This window comes from Dromiciops gliroides, chromosome 1 (genome assembly GCF_019393635.1).
Source record: "Dromiciops gliroides isolate mDroGli1 chromosome 1, mDroGli1.pri, whole genome shotgun sequence".
NCBI classification, from domain to species: Eukaryota; Metazoa; Chordata; class Mammalia; order Microbiotheria; family Microbiotheriidae; genus Dromiciops; species Dromiciops gliroides.
Window position 1 is genome coordinate 365,795,510 of NC_057861.1, and position 23,561 is coordinate 365,819,070.

Below are 23,561 nucleotides of genomic sequence, written 5' to 3' on the forward strand. Positions count from 1 at the left end.
CTCCGGTTCAGGCCCTAGCATGCAATCAAGGCACAAAGTGGGGATGGGATAAAAGGACCCTTAATGTAGACAGACACTGCCTATCACAGAATTAGGCTTGAACTCCCTCCTGTAAAGCAGGCCACACCCTGTCCTGCAAAAAGGTCCCACTTGACTCCTGATCTGATAAAGTCCCTTTTCCCTTTTGCTCTGGTCAGTTTTAATTTTTTTTGTTTAAGTCTGTTCCATCTAGGCTCAAGGATTCATGACACTGTGCCTACGTGTTGCCTCTGGACTCTCTGGGCCCCTCACAACTCCGAGCATTCCAGGCCTTCTCCACTTCTCTCCCCTCCCCCTCCCTTGCGCCGTGATTTCTTCGACCCCCGGTCAGCATGAAGCAGTTTCAGAAGAATCTTCGTCCCCTTTCCTTATATATAGAGAAGTGGGGAATGTCATGGGGCGCAGAGCACCCCAGAATTTCTCTGGGGCACACCGAGGAATCTTCTCCTTGAGAAACTAAACCAGAGAACAGATAACGCCTAGAGAGATAAGCTGAACCAAACCGGACTGAGCTAGCTTCGGATTCCTACCCTTCATTCTGGTCTCCCTTACTCTGGAGAGATAAATTTGGGTGTGGCTTCGGGCTTTGTGTTCTGAAGAGGGGTCCGTAGCCACCCCTCACCCAATTCCTCTAGTCACTACCAGTGGGGGATGGTTCTCCACTGCTCACCCAATTCCCCCAGCTACCACCAGTGGGGGATGGTCCACCCCCATCAGTCATCTATAAAAGTACCTTCCGGTCTCCTGTTCGAGGAGATTTGGTACCTCTGAGCCATGTGCTTTATGCCAAATCTCCCCATGAAAAGTCTAAGGATTTCTTTCATGGTTTCCCTCCCCCCACCCTTCCCTTCCCTTGCTCCTAAATAAACTATCACCTTGTTCTAACTAAGTTTTGTGTGCAAGAGGGTGTAATTCTTTAAAGAGGAATTCCCAAGAACCCCAACCCCAACCCGTACACCATTTCCCACTATATCAAGGTGAAGTTAGACAGTCTCTAAGGTCCCTTCCACCTTGAAATCTATGATTCTATTTATTTCTTACTTTATAATCGTTAGGTACTGTGCTTGCTATAAAAGAAATAATAGCCACAATACCTACCCTCAAGGACCTTAGAATAATAACTAATAGCAGCTAACATTTACTTATGTGCCAGACACTGCATAGTGTGAGAAAATGCTTAGTTGTCTCCTCTCAATGATGATTTAACAGTCAATCATACTCTTCCTGACCTGTTTGTAGAACAAAGGGCTCAGATCCCCTCCTCCCCCTCAGGCTAACAAAATCACATGGTTCAAGGAGCCCTGGTCTCAATAAGGTACTCTCCAGAGTTGTGTCCATATAAGGAAATATAAGGTCTACCCCTGAGTTATGCCCATACAAGGAAGAAGGGTGGGAATACTGCATTCTGATTAGCTAGTTTTTGTGCTTAGATTGTAACCCTTGAGTAATCGGACCAATGATGAAAAAGGGGAGAGTCCATTTGCGTTAGGGACTAGGGTATAAAACAACGCCTGTGAGCCCCCTTTCTTTGCACCCACTAGCTGCATACTAGGGTGCCTCCTTCTTACGAGAAGGAAATAAAAAAGCCTTTGTCACACTGCTGCTGAGAACTATTGAGAAGAGAATTGTTTTTCCCCTCACACATAGTTAGCTCATTTGATCCTTACAAGAATTCTTTGAGGTATGTTTTGTTATCCCAAATTTAATAATCTAGATTCAAGTGAGATGGTTAACCAGTATTTAAATCACCAGGATTTAATCGAGCTGCGTTATTATCCAAATGGATTTTATGAAGCAATGGATTAATAGAAGAACAATGCCTTTTTTTTTTTCGGGGCAATGGGGGTTATGTGACTTGCCCAGGGTCACACAGCTAGTAAGTGTCAAGTGTCTGAGGCCGGATTTGAACTCAGGTAGTCCTAAATCCAGGTCCAGAGCTTTATCCACTGTGCCACCTAGCTGCCCCTGTTTTTTGTTTGTTTTTTGTTTTGTTTTTGTTTTTTTGCAGGGCAATGAGAGTTAAATGACTTGCACAGGGTCACACAGTTAGTAAGTGTCAAGTGTCTAAGGGCTGGTTTGAATTCCGGTCCTCCAGAATCCAGGGCTGGTGCTTTATCCACAGCGCCCCCACAAAACGCCTTTTGACAACTTCAAACTGAAGCCATAAGGTTCCTATTCACTATTTTCTTTCCCCAAGAGAGTAAATAGAACTTATTGTTCTCCCTATCAACTTTGTAGGCTTCCTTGTCTTTGATATAACCCTTCCTGTTTCCACATAATCTAATCATAGCATCTGCTTTAAATTGAAGTGTTAAACTGATGTGTGTTGGCTAACTGATTTACATTTGCTTTAGGTTGATTTGTATCATGCTAATGAAACTGATAAAGCCTGGTAACCAGTGAGCAAAGAAAACCTTCTATACCCTCAGAAAGAGGGAGTCCTAAAGCTTCTTATGAAGGGGTCTTTGCATGTATCATGCCCACTTGTTCTTGGGACAAATAAACTGGCACTATGTTTTCCCTAGCAGTTCTTTGATCTGTTTTTTTCACAGGAGGACAGGTATGGAAACATAACCGACAATTCTATTATTATCCTCTTTTTACAAATGAGGAAACTGAGATAAATAAGTTATGACTGGGGAAGCTAGGTGGTGCAGTGGATAAAGCACTGGCCCTGAATTCAGGAGTACCTGAGTTCAAATCTGGCCTCAGACACTTGACACTTACTAGCTGTGTGACCCTGGGCAAGTCACTTAACCCTCATTGCCCAGCCAAAAAAAAAAAAGTTTTGACCTTTGCCCAGGGTCAAACAGTTAGTAAATGTTTAAGGTCAGACTTGAACTCAATCTTCCTAGCTCCTGGTCTGGCACTACTAGAAAGTGGCAGCTAGTTGGTGCAATGGGTAGGCACTGTCTTTGTTTTTATTTGTATTTCAAGTGTTTAGATTACTACCTGACATATAAGAGGCATTCAATAAATGTTTATTGATTGATTGGCTATCACTTTTAGGATCAAATAAACACTTCTCTGTTTAATGTTTCAATCTCTTTACAAATTTGATACAAACCTTCTTTCTCGATTTTTTTTCACACACTGCTGACTGCAGTAGAGAATATTCTATCTCTCATATCTGTATTATTGCACAGTCTGGGAATTCACTCACTTCCTTACTTTAAACTTAGAGAATCTTAGAATCTTTCCAAACTCAACTCAAGTGCTACTCCCTATAAGAGATTTTTCTTGATGTCCTGGCAACCTCATTCCTGAAATTATCTTGCATTTAGGTTGTATATATTTTGTATGTATTTATAAGTATAATCTGTTTTTCCCCCTGAGAGAATATATACTCCTTAAGGCCAGGGTCTGTTGTATTTGTCTTTGTATCATAAGTGGTATAAACACTGATAACTACAAATTTACAGAGAACTGACTGCTCCCCTGCACTCCCACTTCCCAGGCAAATGAATTGCCTAGGGCTAAACAATCTTTGAAAATTCCAGACTCTTGATGAACTTAAGGACCTCCCCCAGTTTCCCGTCCCCCCCCCCCAAGAAAACTAAACCCTCCCAATGATTTCCCTCCCAGGATCCACCTACATTAAGTAGTTTCTATTTAGAGTTAAATAGCATCTATACTTAACTCTGGAGCAGTTCTATAGTGTCTTCTGTTAAAAGTTCATTTACATTAAGTAGTTGTACAAGACTCTGGAGCAATCTTTCATCTCCTTTTTGTTCTGTTACCCCATAAAAACCCTGTCCTCAGTTCCCATCTTTGGGTATTCCTAGCATCTTGCTTTGAGATACCACAAGCTATAGTTAGTTCTTTAGCCCCAATTAAAGACCTTATTTTCCCCTATATTGATTGTTTCCTTAATTTACAGGTTAACAATGCTAACAAATACTTGCCTCTTACATGATTCACCTGTTGGAGGAATGCATACTATTAATAGTTTTTCTCTCCCTTGTTCAAATGTTCCACAGAGAAAACTTGCCTAGTAAAATGATATTTTCAATTGTTTTGGGATTAGTAGAGGTTAGCTCACCAACATTAACCTACCCTCTAACAGAACTAAAATAGTGGATATTCACAACAATATTGCTTCATTCGATTTTCATTAAAATATATATCATGTTGTAACTACATGAGTTTTGTGTTTAATATATCCATCTTGAGAACCAGATTAATACTATTATTTCTATGAGTTTCAAATTTCCAAAGAAACTTTTGGGGACAAAACTGACTGGCTTCAGATTAGAGTTACTGTCTTTTTTTTTTTTTTTTTTGCGGGGCAACTGGGGTTAAGTGACTTGCCCAGGGTCACACAGCTAGTTAGTGTTAAGTGTCTGAGGCCAGATTTGAACTCAGGTACTCCTGAATCCAGGCCCGGTGCTCTATCCACTGCGCCATCTAGCTGCCCCCGAGTTACTGTCTTTTTTAAAAAAATGTTTTCACCTTTAATTGACAATATTTACATGAAGACACGGCAGACCTTTTTTTTTAAAAAAACACAATTTTTTCACATGGGGTTTTAATACTTAACATTTTGATTGCTTTGCCCACATGTGCACAAGTGCAAACATAGTACTTCTTCTGTCTACACCCATTCTAATGCATCACAGTCTTTTGATGATACCTAATGAGTAGTGTAACCAATTTCTGTAAATGATTTTATAAACTCTATGAAATTGATGTAGGAGGCAAAAAGGGGTTAATAGAAAAACCTAAGGTCCAAGGTCTAATATTAGCTCTAACAGGGATTCAGATCCCAGTTAAATGGATAACTTAAGACTTGAGTCTTCATTAATACAAGTCACATTAATCAGTACCCATAATTGGGACATAAGGAGGCGCCATGAAGACCTTAAAAGATAACAATATTAAAATGACAGGCTATAGAAATTCAGACTAGAAATAAATGAAAAATGAAGATATTTTGAAACTAAACATGGGAATCAGAAAGATACATGTGCAGAAAAGGCCAAATTTGTCCCCAGATTCACCTTATGACTTGTAAAACCCCAAAACACACCTCCACAGAAAAAGGTACCTGCTTTGGGGGTTGGCTTAGGACCACAGGAACTCCAAATTAAAATAAACCCTTCCCTGTACCTCCTTAAAATGGAGATTATTATAATGAGGTCAGGCCCTTCCCCTGTACCTCCCTAAAGTGGAGATTATTATAATGAGACTGATAATCAATTTATCCAGACTATTAATATAATTGTATTTTCTTTCACTATTTGAGAGATACCTTTCTATATTTCTTTTGGTTCTCTCCCTGTGGTCAACACTCTTTCAATAAAACTTGGGAAACTGAGTCACTGAGTCTTGTAATTCTTTTGGGATGACTCACAATCAATTTAACCCTAATTCCATCACACATCAAAATCACAATCCAGTACCTTCATTCATCTAGTTTCCCAAGCAGTGTATGTACAATATTGATATTAGAGTACATATTTAATTTTAAACCATCTGTTAAGCCACAGTACTAAAACCCAAGTTTCTTTTTTAAAATACGCTTGTGGAGGATACTTGTCCACTTTCCTGCAGATGCTCATGACCACCTACATGATGTTGGTTGACTGAAATTCTCTTCAGTAGACTCAACACAAACTCTCTTCAGAAGATGACAAAGCTTTTCACTCATCCCAAGTATCTCCATATTGATTTACTTTGCCTTGTTTTTTTGGTGTTCTTTCCTGCACAAACCTAAGTGGGGTGTCACCTTTTTGTGACAAGGTTACTTCCTATGTTTCTCTGGTCTTATTCCTTAATTCTTCATATGTAATAGCTTTTCTCTTAGGACTTTCCTCCACAGTTGCATTAGGTCCTTGGGCAATATAACCAGTGATACCAGTAGGAGTTGATTCATTCATGGAAGCACTGAAAGGGATTGGTTCATAATGAGGAAAAGGACCTTCTTTTGCATTGCTTTCAGATGTGGGAGATGTTCCAAAAGATGAATGCGCAAATCCTGGCTTTTGTGATAAATATCCAGGTGATGCAAGACATCATTGAGATATCTGAGACATCATTGTCTCAGATGCAGAGCTTCTCCAAGAAGAGAATTTTCAAGCCATTTAAACTTCTCTTGGCAGGTTTTCACATATGAAAATTTTCCAGCAAAGTATCCCATTACACAAGCAAATACAAGTTTAGGGACTGAGCCATATTTGAGGTGACTGGAAAGAATTCCTTTAGCAATTAATCCCTGAGTAACCAACATACTTGTTGCAGAAAAGGGAACAGATCTGTACCAGAAGCTCTCTTGATTACATCCAGCAAAGACTCTTTCCTCTTCCATTGGAATATAATCTATTCCTATGTTAGGGAGTGGTGGTGAGACTTCTGCATTCTGCTTGGTCCCAAAATCGGTCCTTCCATTCATCTTTCCTCTTGGCAGCAATGGTGGTGGCAGCAGCAAAAGTGCATGTGACCCTCTTCCCTCCAAACTCCAGGAGGGAGGGAAAAAGGCTAGAGTTACTATCTAATAAAATGGTATTTCACATATGTAGAGACTTTTGCAATTTATAAGGCACTTTTATATGTTACATATCAATCAATCGATCAATATTTATTGTTTCTACTTTGTGCCATGCACACATTATTTGATCAATTCCTTGAAATAAATAGGCCCAATATTATTATTCCCATTTTATAAATGAGGAAACTAACAATAAGATAAGTCATTCACTGAAATTTATATACAACAGTAACTGGCAACCTTAATATTCTTTTTAATTCTCCACTCTTATTAGTATACTCTGTTAACTTTCTTTCAGTCTGAAACTACATATAATATATTTCCGATAAATAGAAGATTAAATATAAATGCCACAGAAGTTAAATAGGAGAAATTGTGGGCTTTGAGGATCAGGGGAAAGGAAATAAGGAAGAAAAGAAAGTGGCATTGGCGAAGTCTTAGAAATGGTAATGTGTGAGTTATCATGGCAGGGAGGGCAGACAATTTACTAATCTAACAGAAAAAGAGGTATTGTGTAGGTCTGTAACTGTAGATAAGGCTAGAAATTTGGATTGGGGCCAGATTATAACATGGCCTTGAATGTCAAGATTAGAAGTTTGGCAATGGGAAACCACTGGAGGTTTTTGAGCATGAGAATGACAGAAAGAAAATAATTTTTTAGAAAATTGATTTGGCAATGATGTGAAGTCAGGATTTCATGAGAGTGAAACTGTAGTCAAGGAGACTACGTAAGAAGGTACTGAAACAGTCCAAGTATGAGTTTATATGAGTTATTGCCTACTATATATCTATATACAATGGACTGTACTAGGAATTAGGAGGTTTAGAAATATAGATGTGATAAGTTCTCTGCCTTCAATATATTTTAAATATGATGGGGGAGGGGAGGAATATGTCCATAAATAACAGTGATATAAATTTTAATAATCTAATTCATCTGAAAAGTATCATGTTTTATGAGATCAGAGGAAGGAATGATCACTACCAGTTGAAAGGGCAGAGAAAGACTTCATGAAAAGGATGTTTTAAAGAAGAAAGCACTGAATATTTACTTTATCCTTTAGCTACAGAACTGTAAATCTGATTAAATTAACTTGAAGAGAAAATACTATAGTTACCTAAGAATTGCTTTCACATAAGTAAAGTCTAATCTGGACCTGAAATTTTTCCATTCTCTGTATATTTTGGGGTGAGGTGGAGGCAGAGAACTAGACAATGATCTAGCTAAGCTGTCTACATTCATCAAATCAGCTAGCTATTTAGTCACTGTACTATTGCACTTATAGGGCCTGGAGTCACCCACATTCCATGAGTTGGTTCCTTTGGGGAACTGATAATCCTCAGTTTAATGTATTCTGTGGTCTTATACTCCCTAAAATCATAGCTCATGAGCCCCCCACCAATATCTTTACCTTTAATAATAAGCAAACAGTGATTTCAAAGCAAAATTCAAAAATTTAATAAAATAGTACATCTAGGAATGTTGTTATGCTGCCCCCTGCTGGTCTGAGTTGCCCTTCTGAACACTGTGAACATGTGGTTTTCAACACCAGATGCAACTCAGGTGGACTTAAGGTCTCTATGGGATGATGATTAGGTGAATGGAAAGTTTCTGCTGCCTCCAGCTCTTGTCTTAGTTGAAAAACTAGGTTATTTCTTCCTCTTAGAAAATATACTGCTGAGATTCTAGCTCCAAAAAGCCTTCACTCAGCTTCTACTGTATTGTTTCCTCAGTCTTGATTAGTGTAGCCTCTTCTTAGTAGGATATTTTGTACTTCATGTGTGAGTTCTTTAGAAGAATAGGGTCCTATAGTTAGCTGAGCCTGACTAAATCTACTAGGTTTATTTATTTATTTATTTACTTACTTACTTATTTACTTATAGTAGGGGTGTGGGGAAATGACTCCTTTTGTTGGTCCAGGAGCCTTCTGTCCTAGATGTCACAACAACTTTCAGGGGAAAAAAACATGTACTTCCCAATTTTAACCTCTGAGTCCTAATACCATATATATTTTATATACCACTCATATTTCCACGATTTAGGGGATGAATTCTTTCTGTGACAATACAGCAGGTATTTTTTTGTTTTTTGTTTTTTAGTTTTGGGTTTTTGTGTGTATGTATATGTGTGTGTGTGTGTGTTTTAATAGTGAGCTAAAGAATATAAAGGGAAATTGATAATGATCATGGTTTGAGGCATATCTATGAATATGTATATGTGTGTATATATATAATATATACACATATATGTATATATAATGCATATATATGTATATACACATATGTATATACACACACATAAAATGTATAAATAAGTATAATGTGAATAGTGGAGTATGACACTAGACAAGCCATTGAACATCTCAGTCCTTCAGGACTTCAAGTTTCAGAGAAGTGCTGACATATTGGCGAATGGAACTTTCTCAGAAATTTTCTTTCCCAATGAAATCATAGAACTAATCCCCATTACCTGTAGAGTTTTATGAATATAAAGGTAATTCAATCAATGGAGAACATACCTAAGTCAGAAAGAGCTAGATTGAAATTCTTCCTCTAAAACCTGCTGGTTGTATGAAGATGAGGTAGTCACTTAAACTTTCAGTGCTCAAATGAAGTCAACAAGTATTCATTATTTCCTATTTGCCAGGCACTCTGATAAGCAGGGGGATACAAAAAAAAAAGGCAAAACTGTCCCTGCCTCAAGGAACTCTCAATATATGGAGAAGATAAAATGCAATTAAATATGTAAAAACAAGGGGCAGCTAGATGGCACAGTGGATAGAGCACCGGCCCTGGATTCAGGAATACCTGAATTCAAATCTGGCCTCAGACACTTAACACTTACTGGCTGTGTGACCCTGGGCAAGTCACTTAACCCCAATTGCCTTACTAAAAAAAAAAAAATATGTAAAAACAAAATGTGTACAAGATAAACTGGAAGTAATCTCAGAAGACTGTCATTAAAGGTTAACACTTTAAGACCGTAAGTTGCAGAAGTAGTATATCATCTTCCCTGGCATAATGTTTCCTCAAAGGTGTTCACTATAATAATGAGAACATAGGACAATTGGAAAAGTGATTTTTATGGGGTATAAAAATGAATTTGTAAGTCAAAATTTAAAAGGCAGGAGAATAATGTACAGGAAAGTAAAGCAAATGTTCCCAACACAGACTTTGCAATAAACCAGTAATATATCTGACTGTGTCATAGTGATCCTTTGAAGCCTCAGCAGGAGGTTAGAGACAGAGTCCCAGAGATATTTCTAGAGATGATGCTCTTTATATTTTTATTATGTTTCTTAACATTGTCAGTTTTGCACATACTAATCATTACGGAAACAAAAATCCACTTTTGAATGAGTCACCAAAGAAGAAACTAGGCATACACACAACAAACACCACGAACACGCGCGCGTGCGCACACACACACACACACACACACACACACACACACACAGAGTTTCTTCTATATGGAGCATCAACAAACACTATATCTTTTAACAAAATTGTAAATATTCCTAAATCATTAAATCTCTAATTATTCACACCTTCCCCTCTCACATACATCTTTTCAACAACTTTTTGTTGTTGTTGTTTGTCCTCCTTTCTTGAAGAGGACCATGACATTAAGGTGATGTGATGACTTGCACTGAATTGGATTTAAGTGAAGGAGGGCTGTGCAAGGCCACCAACCCCACTCTCTCCTCTAGAGCTATCGGAGTCCAGTGGCAAGATATACATCAGAACTATAGGAGATATCCCCTAAAAAACCCACTTTCCATCCCTACAGTTGATAAAAATTTCTGGAATTCTTCATATTTGTGTTTCATTTATTTTTACTCTTTAAAAAAGTTACGGGGCAGCTAGGTGGCGCAGTAGATAGAGCACTGGCCCTGGATTCAGGAGTAACTGAGTTCAAATCCGTCCTCAGACACTTGACACTCACTAGCTGTGTCACCCTGGGCAAGTCACTTAACCCCAATTGCCTCACTAAAAAAAAAAAAGTTACAAATTAAACTGTTAAATTCTCCTCTATCTTGATCTATTTTCACACCTGTAAAGCTTCATTAAGTCCAAGCTGTCTTACACTACCAGACATTCACTATCCTGGGAACAGTGTGGATATGTTATCTATTAAAAGGCTCAAAAAGTTAATGCTTTTATTCCCTAAACTAGACTGAGTTTTGTCCTACCTGCTGGGGAAGACAGACAGCAAGAAGCCCTGAGAATTAGAATTTCTTGGAATAATTCCTTGCTAAATATGCAAGAGATCCAGAGATAACAATAAGAAACAGGGTTCTTATCCCAATGGTGAGGAAAATTAAAATGTTTCCCTTTTATTTTACTCCTTTCATGGAGCTCACTGATGTGATGTCATTGGTGAAGGACACACTTTTAGTGTGGAAACTCTCTCCCCTAATGCAGATCCATATCTTATCTGTTACTTATGTGCTTAGAGAAGTCCCTGGAGACACAGAAATGAAATGATTTGCCCATGGTCACCCAGCAAGTATATGTCAGTGGCAGAATTTGAACAAAGGTCTTGGCTAAAATGTTGGCTCCCTGTAAAGTAGGCCAGGCTGCCTCTCAATGTAGTTACTTAAGTATTAATTTAAGGATCATCTTAAAATGTTCAAGAAATGAATTATATTATAGCATGACTGACAGATTCTTACATTCTTTAAATAATCTTTTGTAATATATTTCCTAAAGTGGCTTTCAGGAGTCATTCAAATTAAACAGGATAGTGTAACTGATAGATATTCACTGCCTTACTATTCATCAATTCAACAAACACTTAGCCACTGTGTGTGTGTGTGTGGGGGGGGGAAGCTATGTGGTACAGTGGTTAGAGCACTGGCACTGGATTCCGGAGGACCTGAGTTCAAATCTGGGCTCAGACACTTAACACTTACTAGCTCTGTGACCCTGGGCAAGGCACTTAACCCCAATTGCCTCACCAGAAAAAAAAAAAAAAAAGGAGAGAAAGAGAGACAGAAAGACAGACAGACAGTAGTATGTATCAGGCTAATCAAACCACTGCCAAACCATCAAACAAGACTTCCCCAATACCTCCTCATCACAGGCAAAATTAAGGGGAACTCAGAGGCCAGCCCTTCCTGTTACCCTCAACATTCACCAATTACTATTAAATAAGCAGTTAAACCTGTTGATATGAATATATGGATCACCTGGATTTGATGGAGGTGCCTTATTTTCCAAAAGTCTTTTTTATAAAACCCAGGGTTAATAGGAATAAAATGTCCTTCAACTGAATTCCAAACTGAACCCAGATAGTTAGCAGATAAAAGTCCCTACCTGGTGATTTCTTTCCTCAGTATAGTACGTCCCTTATGGGGACATCTGGGTGTCCTCATCCTTGCCAAACTCCTTTTTGAAATCCTGTAATTTTATAATGGTGCTTCTATATTTCCTCCATACTTGTTATAACTGAAATTGTTAAACTGTTTTGCATTACATCCATTCTTTTTTTTTTTTATGGTGAGGCAATTGGGGTTAAGTGACTTGCCCAGGGTCATACAGCTAGTAAGTATTAAGTGTCTGAGGCCGGATTTGAACTCAAGTACTCCTGACTCCAGGGCCAGTGCTCTATCCACTGAGCCACCTAGCTGCCCCCATTCTTTTTATAGTATTTGCTTTTGGGTTGATTTCTATCATGCTAATGAAACTGACAACACCCTGTATAACCAATGAAAAAAAAACACCCTTATATACTCTCAGAAAGAGGGAGTCCCTGAATTCCCTTCTTAGGAGGGGCTTTCCACATGATCATGTTTCTTTCTTCTTGGGACAAATAAACTAGTATGTTTTTTTCATGTCTGTCCCTAATATGGTTTTTGGACATGTTCTGTGCTTTAGATTGTGTGTGTGTGTGTGTGTGTGTGTGTGTGTGTGTGTGTGTGTGTGTGTGTGTGTGTAGAAAGACATGTATGGGAGCAAATTGTAGGAGATATTTATTATAAGATTGATTTCTCTGATCTGTTTATTGATTTTTTTGGAGACAGGCAAATTAAAAACTATATTTAATTTTCAACAAACCAAAAACCCAAAAATTAGTAGTGCAACTTAAACCACAAGCACTGCTTCATCTTAGCCCTCACCCCTCATCTTACTTCAGGTATCATCCAGTGGGAACAACTCATGTGAAAATTAAATCTGGCAGCAGACTCTGTACATGCTATAGTCTTCACCAACTCAGCAGCCATAGCTACTAAAGATGCAGAAAATAGAATTTTCATCACCCAAGTCTTTGGCACTGTCAAATGACTCAAGAAATATGGTTTTATAAAATGAAAGTACACTAAGAAAATGCATTGCCTTTTTCCATTGCTACCTAAGAATAAAGAGCATTTCCACCTGGCTTGGAAATGACTCCTAAATATTTTGTCTCCCCCAATTAGAATGTATATTTTGGGGGCAGCTAGGTGGTGCAGTGAATAAAGCACTGCCCCTGGATTCAGGAGGACCTGAGTTCAAATGGCTAAGCATAGGACTTTGTTAATATTTTACACATTATTTATTATTATCAATTTTTTAAAAGATCCATTTCCTCTATCAAGTTCCAGGGGAGATGCTAACTCCCTGGTTAGCCATTTCTAGTATCAAATGGGCAGTTCCCCAATTAGAATAATACTTTATCTATAATTCTGCTTCTCCTTTGTAAGAGATAAAAGAAGAATGACAATTAAGATGAATATAAAAGGATTTAGGTGGATAAAAGAAGATTAGGTAGTTAAACCTGAAAAGATAGGCTTAAGAAAGATAAGGAGAAGGTAGGTAGCTGGCAAGACCAAGCATGGTTAATAAGAAAAGATAAGTGGAATGAATGGAGGGTTTTATAAATTGTTAGAGTGAATTTTGGGTGGGGCAAATTAGCTTTAGGGAGTTTTAACCAGATCCTTAGAGTTGATATGGGGCTGAAAATCTGAATCTTTGTGAACACAAGGGGAATTTGTGCAATAAAATTGCCTTAAAAAAATGAAGTCTATATTTCTGTCACAATAGAGTAACCATTAAATGTGTTCCAAATTAACACTGATCTCCCACCTAGTGCAGAAGTTAAAGACTTCTAAAGAAGTCCTCTCTTAACTTCAGATTGTTAGGGAAGACAAAGGGTTCCTAAAAGAAAGTGAGGCTTCAATGGGAGGATGGGGAAATAAAGGCTTCTGAGGTGGAAGAGAGGATAGTTGACCCTTAATGGAAGCAAAAAACAACAACTACCTGATTATAACTTAAAAAACAAATTTTATCTTCTTTGTGAAGAGAGAGCAATATGATATGAAGAGGAAATCAAGACAGACAATGAACATTCATTAAATACCTGCTGCATACTAGATTAAGGACTGGGGAAAAAAAGTAAGGTTCTTCCCTCCCCCCCCAAAAAATACCCAAAACACAGTCCTTTCTCTAGAGAATTTCATTATTTAAAGGAAATAAGAATCAGATTGTCCTCTCATTAATATTATAAACAAGTCCCAGGAGCTAATAAAGAAAGAATAGTAATCTTTCCTGAGTCTCAGTGCCCACTGGTACTGAAACAGTTGATCTGATAACAACCTTAGAAAGCTCTGTCGTCATACTGGGGTACATTTACACAACATTTCAAATACTTTTCAAATGGGATGATAAGTATCCACTTATGGTAATCAACATGGGAACAAAGTATACTTTTAGAAGGTACCTAAAAGTGATTTCAACAATTATATACAGTTGGGCAAAAAAACCAAAAACGAAAAAGAGGACCATAGGGACACCTTGTTTTTTACACACATTTGCCCGCTAAAGGTAAAAGATGCAAAAGAAAAATAATAATTTGGGAGATTAATAACTGGCTGAGAAACTAGAATTTGAGAAATGGATTTGTATGTCTAGATCATGGTTTACAATGTAGGGTTGACAGATTCAGGTTTAGAGATGGAATAAGGGACTGGTACTTGACTGGGGTCTTGCACATCTAATTAAATATACTATTAACTAAAAAATGATGAGGGAGAGAGTCTGTCTATCCAGGAAGTTATATACTATAGAGATAAGCCACAAAGAGGGAAGAATAGTATCTGGGAAATGCACGAATTGTCAAGAGAAAAAAATAATAGAAAGGAGAAAATAGTAAACACCAATGGCTTTTTGTGTCTATAGACAAATCCCCAAAATGTAGGTATTAAACAGGAGAGATTATATGTACTAACCCAAGAGAGCAAATTTGATGTCATAGGCAAAATTACTATTTTGGGGATTAAATTTATGATTATACTAAGATTCTGTATTTGTGTAATTTATTAAAAAGAAACATGATATGTAAAGAAACAGAAGAAAATAGATTTGCATATTAAGAAGGTATATTGCAATGAGGAAATACAGAAATCAGAGGGGAAAGTATAATAAGAATACTTAGGTGAGGGTCAAAAGTGAAAGAAACAAATGATTTTGCCATTAGAATGTACTGTTGACCACTTCAACACAAAGAGGAACTAGCCAAGGTATTTGGAAAGTCAGTCACAAAGGCAAGATAAAGTAGTGATAAGGGACTTCATTTATCCAGAATCTGTTGTAGTTATCTACCTCTCCCAAAAACTGTGTAGCTAATAACTCTTGGCTTGCCTTCCTGATAATTTCATCTTTCCAAAAATGGAGGAGCTAATGGCAGGGGGAGGGGATTCTACTCTGGATTTAATTATCACTAATTGGAAGTAATTAGTTGGTAGGGGTAGAAATAAAGGGGAAAATTAGTAGGGGGTGAATAAGTGGCCATTCCATTTTAGAGACTGTAATAGAGGAGAACAAATCTGGGCATAGTCTGACATGTAACCTAGATTTTTGACAAGGCATACTGCCTTGTCCAGAATGATAAGAAGCATAAAATAGGATATAATGGGGGGGGGGAAATCAGCCCATGAGATATGGCAAATGCTTGAAGAATAAAAATCTTAAAATATAAAGGGAAATAATTCTAATAATGAAGGAAACTGAGAGTCATATTATGAGACTGATGTGGATACACAGAGAATTCAGCAATCAATTGAGGTTTTATAAAGAAATATGTAGTTGACAGAAGCAAAGCAAGGTAAGAGAAGGTCATGGCATAGTCTACAAAAAGTATAAGATTTCTAAAGCTCAAAATAAGCTGAGGCTGTTGAATGAACCCAAGAACAACAAAGTCAGGAGGGATTTTTGGTTTATTTTAGCTATACTAGGGGAAAAAAGAGAAGCAAAGAAACAATAGGAAAGTTTCTTGAAGAAAATGCATGATTACTGACAATGAAGAGAGGGCAAAGAGGCTCAAATCCTATTTTGTTTCTATTTTCCCTGCAAAAAGGAATGACACACTGGAAAATGTTGGATCAAAATGACTAACAGAGAGTTGATTTCCAAGATTAGTAAGAAGATTGTAAGAGAACACAAAAGTGCCATTTATGAATTCAAGACATCAGATCCAAATGAACCATCTGAGTTTTGAATAAAGTAGCTAGTGGGACGGTTGAACATATTTGAAAGATAATGGAAAATGGGAGAACCACAAGATTGGAAAAGAGGAGATGTCCAGATTTTTGAAAGAAAGAAGATAATCTGCATATTATAATCTGTGAAATTAACTTTAATTCTTAGGAAAATTCTCAAATGAATCATTCAAGAAATGATTATTGAATATCCATAAAGGGAAATAGTTTTTCAAAAAAATTTTATTAAAAGCCAGCATTGTACCATCTACAACAGGCTATACTAAAGTAACTTATTTTTCTTTCTTTTGGGGGGGGTGGGTTGGTGGTGGTGACATGATAACTAAAATAATGTATGAGGGTAGTCCCATTGTTCAAGTTGACATATTTTATGAAAGCTTTTGATAAAGTATCCATAATATTTTTATAGAAAAGATAGAAAGATATGAATGAAAATCAGATGGATTTAGGTGGCCAAATGATTGCTTAGACAGATTCAAAGAGTAGCTGTTAATGGCTCATTGTCAAAACTGTAGAAGATCTATAATGAATACCCAAAGGATATTCATTTGACCTTCTGCTGTTTAACATTTCCTATCAATGATTTGATTAAAATTGTAGAGGGTATAATGAATTTTGCAAATTACAGAAAGCTATGAGTCAAAACTTAAGAGGAATGATAAGATCTAAAATTCCTTGATGAGCTAGAACACTAGGTTTCATCAAAGAAAATTAAAATCTTGCAGTTGTTTGCAAAGAATCAGTTCCACAAATTTTAGGCATGAGTATACAAAAGTTGTTCTGAAAAAAAAGAAGAAAGAAAGAAGGAAAGAAAGAAAAAAGGAAGGAAAGAAAGAAGGAAGGAAGGAAGGAAGGAAGGAAGGAAGGAAGGAAGGAAGGAAGGAAGGAAGGAAGGAAGGAAGGAAAGAAAGAAAGAAAGAAAGAAAGAAAGAAAGAAAGAAAGAAAGAAAGAAAGAAAGAAAGAAAGAAAGAAAGAAAGAAAGAAAGAAAGAAAGAAAGAAAGAAAGAAAGAAAGAAAAGAAAGAAAGAAAAATCTGGGGGTTTTAGTGGACTCTAAACTAAGTACGAGTTAGCAATGATGTGGGCTGAATTAGGAGCAGCAGAGTTCCCAGAAGAGTAACGTGGCATATTCACAATAATCTATTTTAATTCAGAATATTGATTTCATATACATATACACACATACATACATACATACACATATACACACACACATTTTATATATATATATATATGTATGTATGTATGTATCAAGGCAATGGGGGTTAAGTGATTTGCCCAGGGTCACACAGCTTATAAGTGGCAAGCTTCCAAGGTCAAATTTGAACTAAAGTGCTTTGGAATCTATGGCTGGTGCTTTATCCACTGCCTTCACCTAGTTGTCCCCACTTTCAAGTATTTAAATAGAAATCTGATAAGATTGGAAGTGCCTAGAGGACAATCAGGATGAAAAAGCCCTTGAATCCACATCATATAAGGATGTATTGAAGGAGCTAGGGTCTGGACTAGGAATGGAAGATTAAGGTTGATTTAGGGGCTGGGGAAGATAGAAGCCCAGAGTTATGGAAAAACTGTCCTTTGAAAGAGAGACAAACTTGCTTTAATGTGGCTCCTCGGGGCAAAATCTAGAAGGATGGGTGGAAGTTACCTGGAGGCCAATTTAGTCTGAATATCCGGAACCACTTCCTACCAATTAGAGCAATCCAAAAGTAGAATGGACTACTAAGAGAAGTGACATCCTTGGAGGTCTTAAAAAAAGAGATTGGAAGCTTCTTTCTGCATATTGGTTGCTTAGGATAGTCTTTAGTATCCCTTTCAACTTGAGAATTTGGTGATTCTGTGTCCCCTTATCACCACTCCACCCCTCTCATCAATCTTTCCCCTTCTCTATTTGCACAGAGTTGAGATCATCTTCACCCAGTATTTTAGCTGGGGAGAGAAGAGCCCTCAGAAATTTGAGTATACCATTTTTCTTAAACTCATGGAGCTATGAGAATTGCTGTAGTCTTCAAATTTAATAAAAGTTTCTCTTGAGTTTTTTGAAATACAAGAGAATACTAATGCTTATCTGCATAATTGGTAAGGTATTTTCAAAACTGCTTGGTTTGCATTGGCTAGAAAATAGCATAATGAAGTTTATTTATGATACCATGTGCACATACACTGAGTTTTCCCAACCTGAACAATCAAGAAGTTGACAAAGTAAGTAGAACAAATATCTGATTCATGCCCTTTGAATTTCATCTGGGGTTGACCTAAAGTTGCTTTTTATCTAAGGCTATCTCCTTATCTCTGAAGTGCTTTTATCTTTCCATAGTCCCTAAACCTTAACCAGCAAGGTGTGTCTCTGTAAGGGAGGAGGTAAGAAGGTGAGATAAGCCTTTATTCAAGCTTTCTTTCATGCTAAGGAGAGAAAGAGTAAAAAAGAGTGTTGAAATATTTATCATTTGTTCAATCTTTCAGCAAAAGATTTAATGTTGGGAGTTGAACAGTTTGAATCAACAGTTGTCAAGAAGCCTCCAAACTTGGAGATCCCAGGTATCAGCTGGTTATCCCACAGGAAGATTTATTAGTGTTCAGTAGTTGCACTAAATCAGCACTAAAATGTCATTTGTTAGTGGATATGTCTTCAGCTCTGCAGAATGGCTTTTCTTGTCCTTGCAGAGTAAGCTTTATAAATAAAACTACCAGTCATGCTAGGACTAGTTCCAAGTTCTATTTTTTCCTCCCCACAAAACAGTCTGGATACTACATTTCAGCAATAATGTAGAAATAGAAGGGAAAATTCAGTGACATGCTTTTGGGTTAAAAGAATTCAACTAATTCAGAATTGTTATATGTATATGCATATGGGTATGTGTACACATTTGTGCATATACATACATACATACATACATACATACATACATACATACATACATACATACATACATATACATTCTAGACTTGTTTATCATTTCCTTCCCCAGTTGATTTTACAGATGAAGAACTGAAGCAAACAGGGTTAAGTGACTTGCCCTGAATCACACATCTAATAAGTGTTTGAGAATGGATTTGAACTCAGGTCTTTCTGACTCCAGATTCAAGGCTCTATCTAATGTGCCATCTAACTGCATACACACCCATATATTATTATATATAAGCACACATATTATTTATAATAATTATATGTGTGTATGTTTTTTTCTTTTAAAATGTTGCAGAATTTAAGTCTAGTAGCATATGCTACCAAGGGAATGTGAGCTAGGGGAAATTCTGAAGCAAAGCAGAAAATGTGAATAAATAGCATGACACATTACAGAGGGAAGGGAGAAAAAGGACTGGCTACTGAATGTAATTTCTCGGATGCTGAAGGAATCTTTTGACAAAATTATCTACCCCATTAGTTTCTTAAGAAGATTGGTGCTGTGGCATAATGGAAACAGTAAAAAACATTTTCAGAAGCCTAATACTGACTCTGGCATTACCAGAGGCCTTTAGTAAGGCATTAATCTCCTGATGCCTCAGTGTCTTCATCAACAAAATGAGGGGGTTGGACTAAGTGATCTTTATGATACCTTTCATGGTTTTCAACAAATTAACTCTCTGGTAATCCTTTTTAGCAAGCTAAAATACTATTAGGTGGTAGCTTTATCTAAATACAACTTATCTTAATGAGGAAAGACAGAAGAGAAAAGGATACAAGTAAGGTATTTTTGGAGATAAAAGAAATAGAAAAAGATTGGAGTGGAACATTAGTGGGTATAAAAGGGAACTGGTCATCTAAGGAGGAAATCTTTAAAAAGTAACTAGCTTGGGGGAAGCTCATGGTGAAGTGGATAAAGCATTGGCCTTGGATTTAGGAGGAACTGAGTTCAAATCTGACCTCAGACACTTGACACTTACTAGCTGTGTGACCCTGGGCATGTCACTTTAAACCTCATTGCCCTGCAATACAAAATAAAACAAAACAAAAGTTAATTAGCTCCTTGAAGGCAGTGATCTATTTATTTTTCATTCATTCCTTTATTTGTCTGTCTATCTACTTATTTATCTTTGTATCTCAGTGCACAGCACAATGTTTTAAGCTTATTAGTTGCTTGATATTTGTTGCAGTGAAAATGGAATGGAGAGGTACTTTCAGGAGAGGAAGAGGTTATTATATAGAATTATCTTGGGCACTCATTTGTATGGCTCCCAACTAGAGATATATGTGTGGGCCAAAACGGATGGGGATCAGGAACAAATTTGATGACTCTAAAAAGTAATGTTTTGAAAGATATTCCTTGGGGCAGCTAGGTGGTGCAGTGGATAAATCACCAGCCCTGGATTCAGGAGGAACTGAGTTCAAATCTGGCCTCAGTCACTTGACACTTACTAGCTATGTGACCCTGGGTAAGTCACTTAACCCTCATAGCCCTGCAAAAAAAAAAAAAAGAAAAGAAAAAAGAGAGAGAAAGATAATCTTTGAGTATGCTTTTAATAATTACTTGGCAAAGGAAACATGTCTAGTTCCAAGAAATACGAGGTGAATTTTGTTATCTTACTTTTTTTCCCCATTACATTTATTAATTTGTGCTTGATTGTGAATATTTGAGAGGAAGCTTGGTATAGTAGATGGTGAGTGGGCCTAGGAATGTTCAAGCCCTACCCCCTACACATATTGCCTGCGTTGCCCTACAAAAATCACAACTTCTCAGTGTCTCTTAGACAGTAAGTTCTAGAAAAGGGGCCAAATTGCATTGGTACTAGGAGTACCATTTTTTTTTTAATTGTCAAAGTATTTTATTATTTTCCAGTTACATGTGGAGATAGTTTTCAACATTTGTTTTTATAAAATTTCTAGTTTCAAATTTTTCTCCCTCCCTTCCCTCTCTCCCCCCTCCCCAAGACAGCAAGTAATCTGATATAGGTTATATATGTACAATCACATTAAACATATTTCTGCACTAGTCTTGCTGTGGAAAAAGAATCAGAGCAAAAAGGAAAAACTTCATAAAAGAAATACAACAGCACCAAAACCAAAAGAAATAGTATGGTTCAATCTGCATCCATATTTCACAGTTCTTTTTTTTTTCCTGGATTCGTAGAGCATTTTCCATCATGAGTCCTTTGGAACTATCTTGTATTGTTGTATTGCTGAGAAGAATCCAGTCTATCATGGTTGGTCAACACATAATGTTGTTGATACTGTGTACAATGTTCTGCTTGTTCTGCTCATCTCATTCAGCATCAGTTCATGTAAGTTCTTCCAGGTTTCTCTGAAATCCATCTGGTCATCATTTTTTTACAGCACAATAGTATTCCATTCCATTCATATACCACAACTTGTTCAGCCATTTCCCAATGGTAATGATTGGAATGATGCCACCTACTGGAGACTTGCTGTGGGAAAGCTCCACCATGAGGAAAATGCCTCAGAGGGCAAGGCCACGTGGCTTTTCCTTGACGTCAGGAAAGCTTTCCAGACCAGAGTCCAGAATCCAGTTTTTCCAGACCAGAATCCAGACCAGAGTCCAGAATCCAGTTTTCCAGACCAGAATCCAGTCTTTCTATTTTTCAATAAACCCTTAAAAACCTTAAGTCATTTTATCAGTGATTTTATTCAGTTTCCTCCCAAACTGGGGGAACAGATTAGAATCTACATTTAGAATCTTAAATTATACACAACTGATGGACATCCCTTCAATTTCCAATTCCTTGCCACCACAAAAAGAACAGCTATAAATTTTTTTGTACATGTGGGTCCTTTTCCATTTTTTATGATCTCTTTGGGGAAGAGACCAAATAGTGGTATTGCTGGGCCAAAGGGTATGCACAGCTTTATAGCAATTTGGGCATAATTCCAAATTGCTCTCCAGAATGGTTAAATCACTTCACAGCTCCACCAACAATGCATTAGTTTTCCAATTTTTCCACAGCTTCTCCAACATTTATTATTTTATTTTTTTGTCATATTAGCCAATCTTATAGGTATCAGGTGGTACCTCATAGTTGTTTTAATTTGTATTTCTCTAATTAATAATGATTTAGAGCATTTTTTCATTTGGCAAAATATAGCCTTGATTTCTTCATCAAAAAACTGCCTGTTCATATCCTTTGACCATTTCTCAATTGGAGAATGACTTGGATTCTTCTAGATTTGATTTAGTTCCAGTATTGGGAATATCTTCATCTGGAACTTCCCTATACCAATGTAATCGTGAGTGTAGTTCCTATTTATTTATTTTATGATTTTGGGGGATGGGAGAGTAGAAGAAACAAGATTAACAATATTTGCTTTACACAGATATCCATATATAGTTGACAAATCATACTTTATAGGCAAATTAGGAAAAGAGGGAATTTCAATTTACCTGTCAGATGTATGGAGAGGGAAAGAATTTATGACCAAGCAAGAGATAGATAATATTAGAACATGCAAAATGGATCAATTTGATTATGTTAAATTAAAAAAAGGTTTTGCACAAACAAAACCAATGCAACCAAGAATAGAAGGAAAACAGAAAGCTGAGAAACAATTTTTTACAGCTAGTGTTTCCAATAAAGGCCTGATTTCTAAAATATAGAGAGAATTCAATCAAATTTATAAGAATACAAGTCATTCCCCAATTGATAAATGGTCAAAGGCTATGAACAGGCAGTTTTCAGATGAAGAAATTAAAGTTGTGTATTACCATATGAATAAATAGTCTAAATCACTATTGTTCAGAAAAATGCAAATTAAAACAACTCTGAGGTACCCCTTCATATTTATCAGATTGGTTAATATAATAAAAAAGGAAAATTATAAATGTTGGAAACGATGTGGGGAAATTGGAACATTAATACGTTGTTGGTGGAGTTGTGAATTGATCCAACCATTCTGGAGAGCAATTTGGAACTATGTCCAGAGGGCTATAAAACTGTGCATACCCTTTGACCCAGCAATAGCACTACTAGGTCTATATCTCAAATATATCATAAAAAAGGGAAAAGGACACACAAGTAAAAATATTTATAGCAGCTCTTTCTGTAGAGCCAAATATTTGGAAATTGAGGGGATATCCATCAATTGGGGAACAAGTTGTGGTATATGAATGTGATGGGATACCATAGTGGTATAAGAAATAAGGGGGGTGGGGTTTGGAGTAAAGATGGTGGACGAAAGACAGTAACTTTCTGGACTTCTCCCCACGATCCCTCCAAATAATGTCATAAGACAATTCCTGGAGCCACAGAACCCACAAAAGTATGGAGTGAGATAATTTTCCAGCCAAATATAGCTTAGCAGGTCAGCAGGAAAGGTCTGTTGTATGGGGTGAGAGTGGAGCCCAGCCCTGGCCTGGCTGTACCAGAGAAACAGAACTACAGAGCCTCTGAATTGGCTGCAGCTACGGCTACTTCTGGAACTTGAATCACAGTCTAGTGAGAGGATTGAGCAGCTGACTGGCGGGAGATTACAGAGGTTTCTGCTGGAACTGAGGTAGAATTCTGTTCTGTTTCACATGCTCAGAACCAGGAAGCAATCTTGAATGGTGGTACAGTGTGGGGAGGGGCACAGGAATGCTTGAGCTTGCAAGCAAAGTGAAACAGGT

The 23,561-nt window shown here is 37.2% G+C and overlaps 1 protein-coding gene and 1 pseudogene across 2 annotated transcripts in view; both read right to left on the minus strand.

The window, feature by feature from the left end:
* CDH18 (cadherin 18) overlaps positions 1–23,561 on the minus strand; it is a 1,453,365-nt gene that overhangs the window by 1,003,713 nt on the left and 426,091 nt on the right. The window lies entirely within an intron of this gene.
* Positions 5,682–6,439, minus strand: LOC122729744 (annotated as a pseudogene).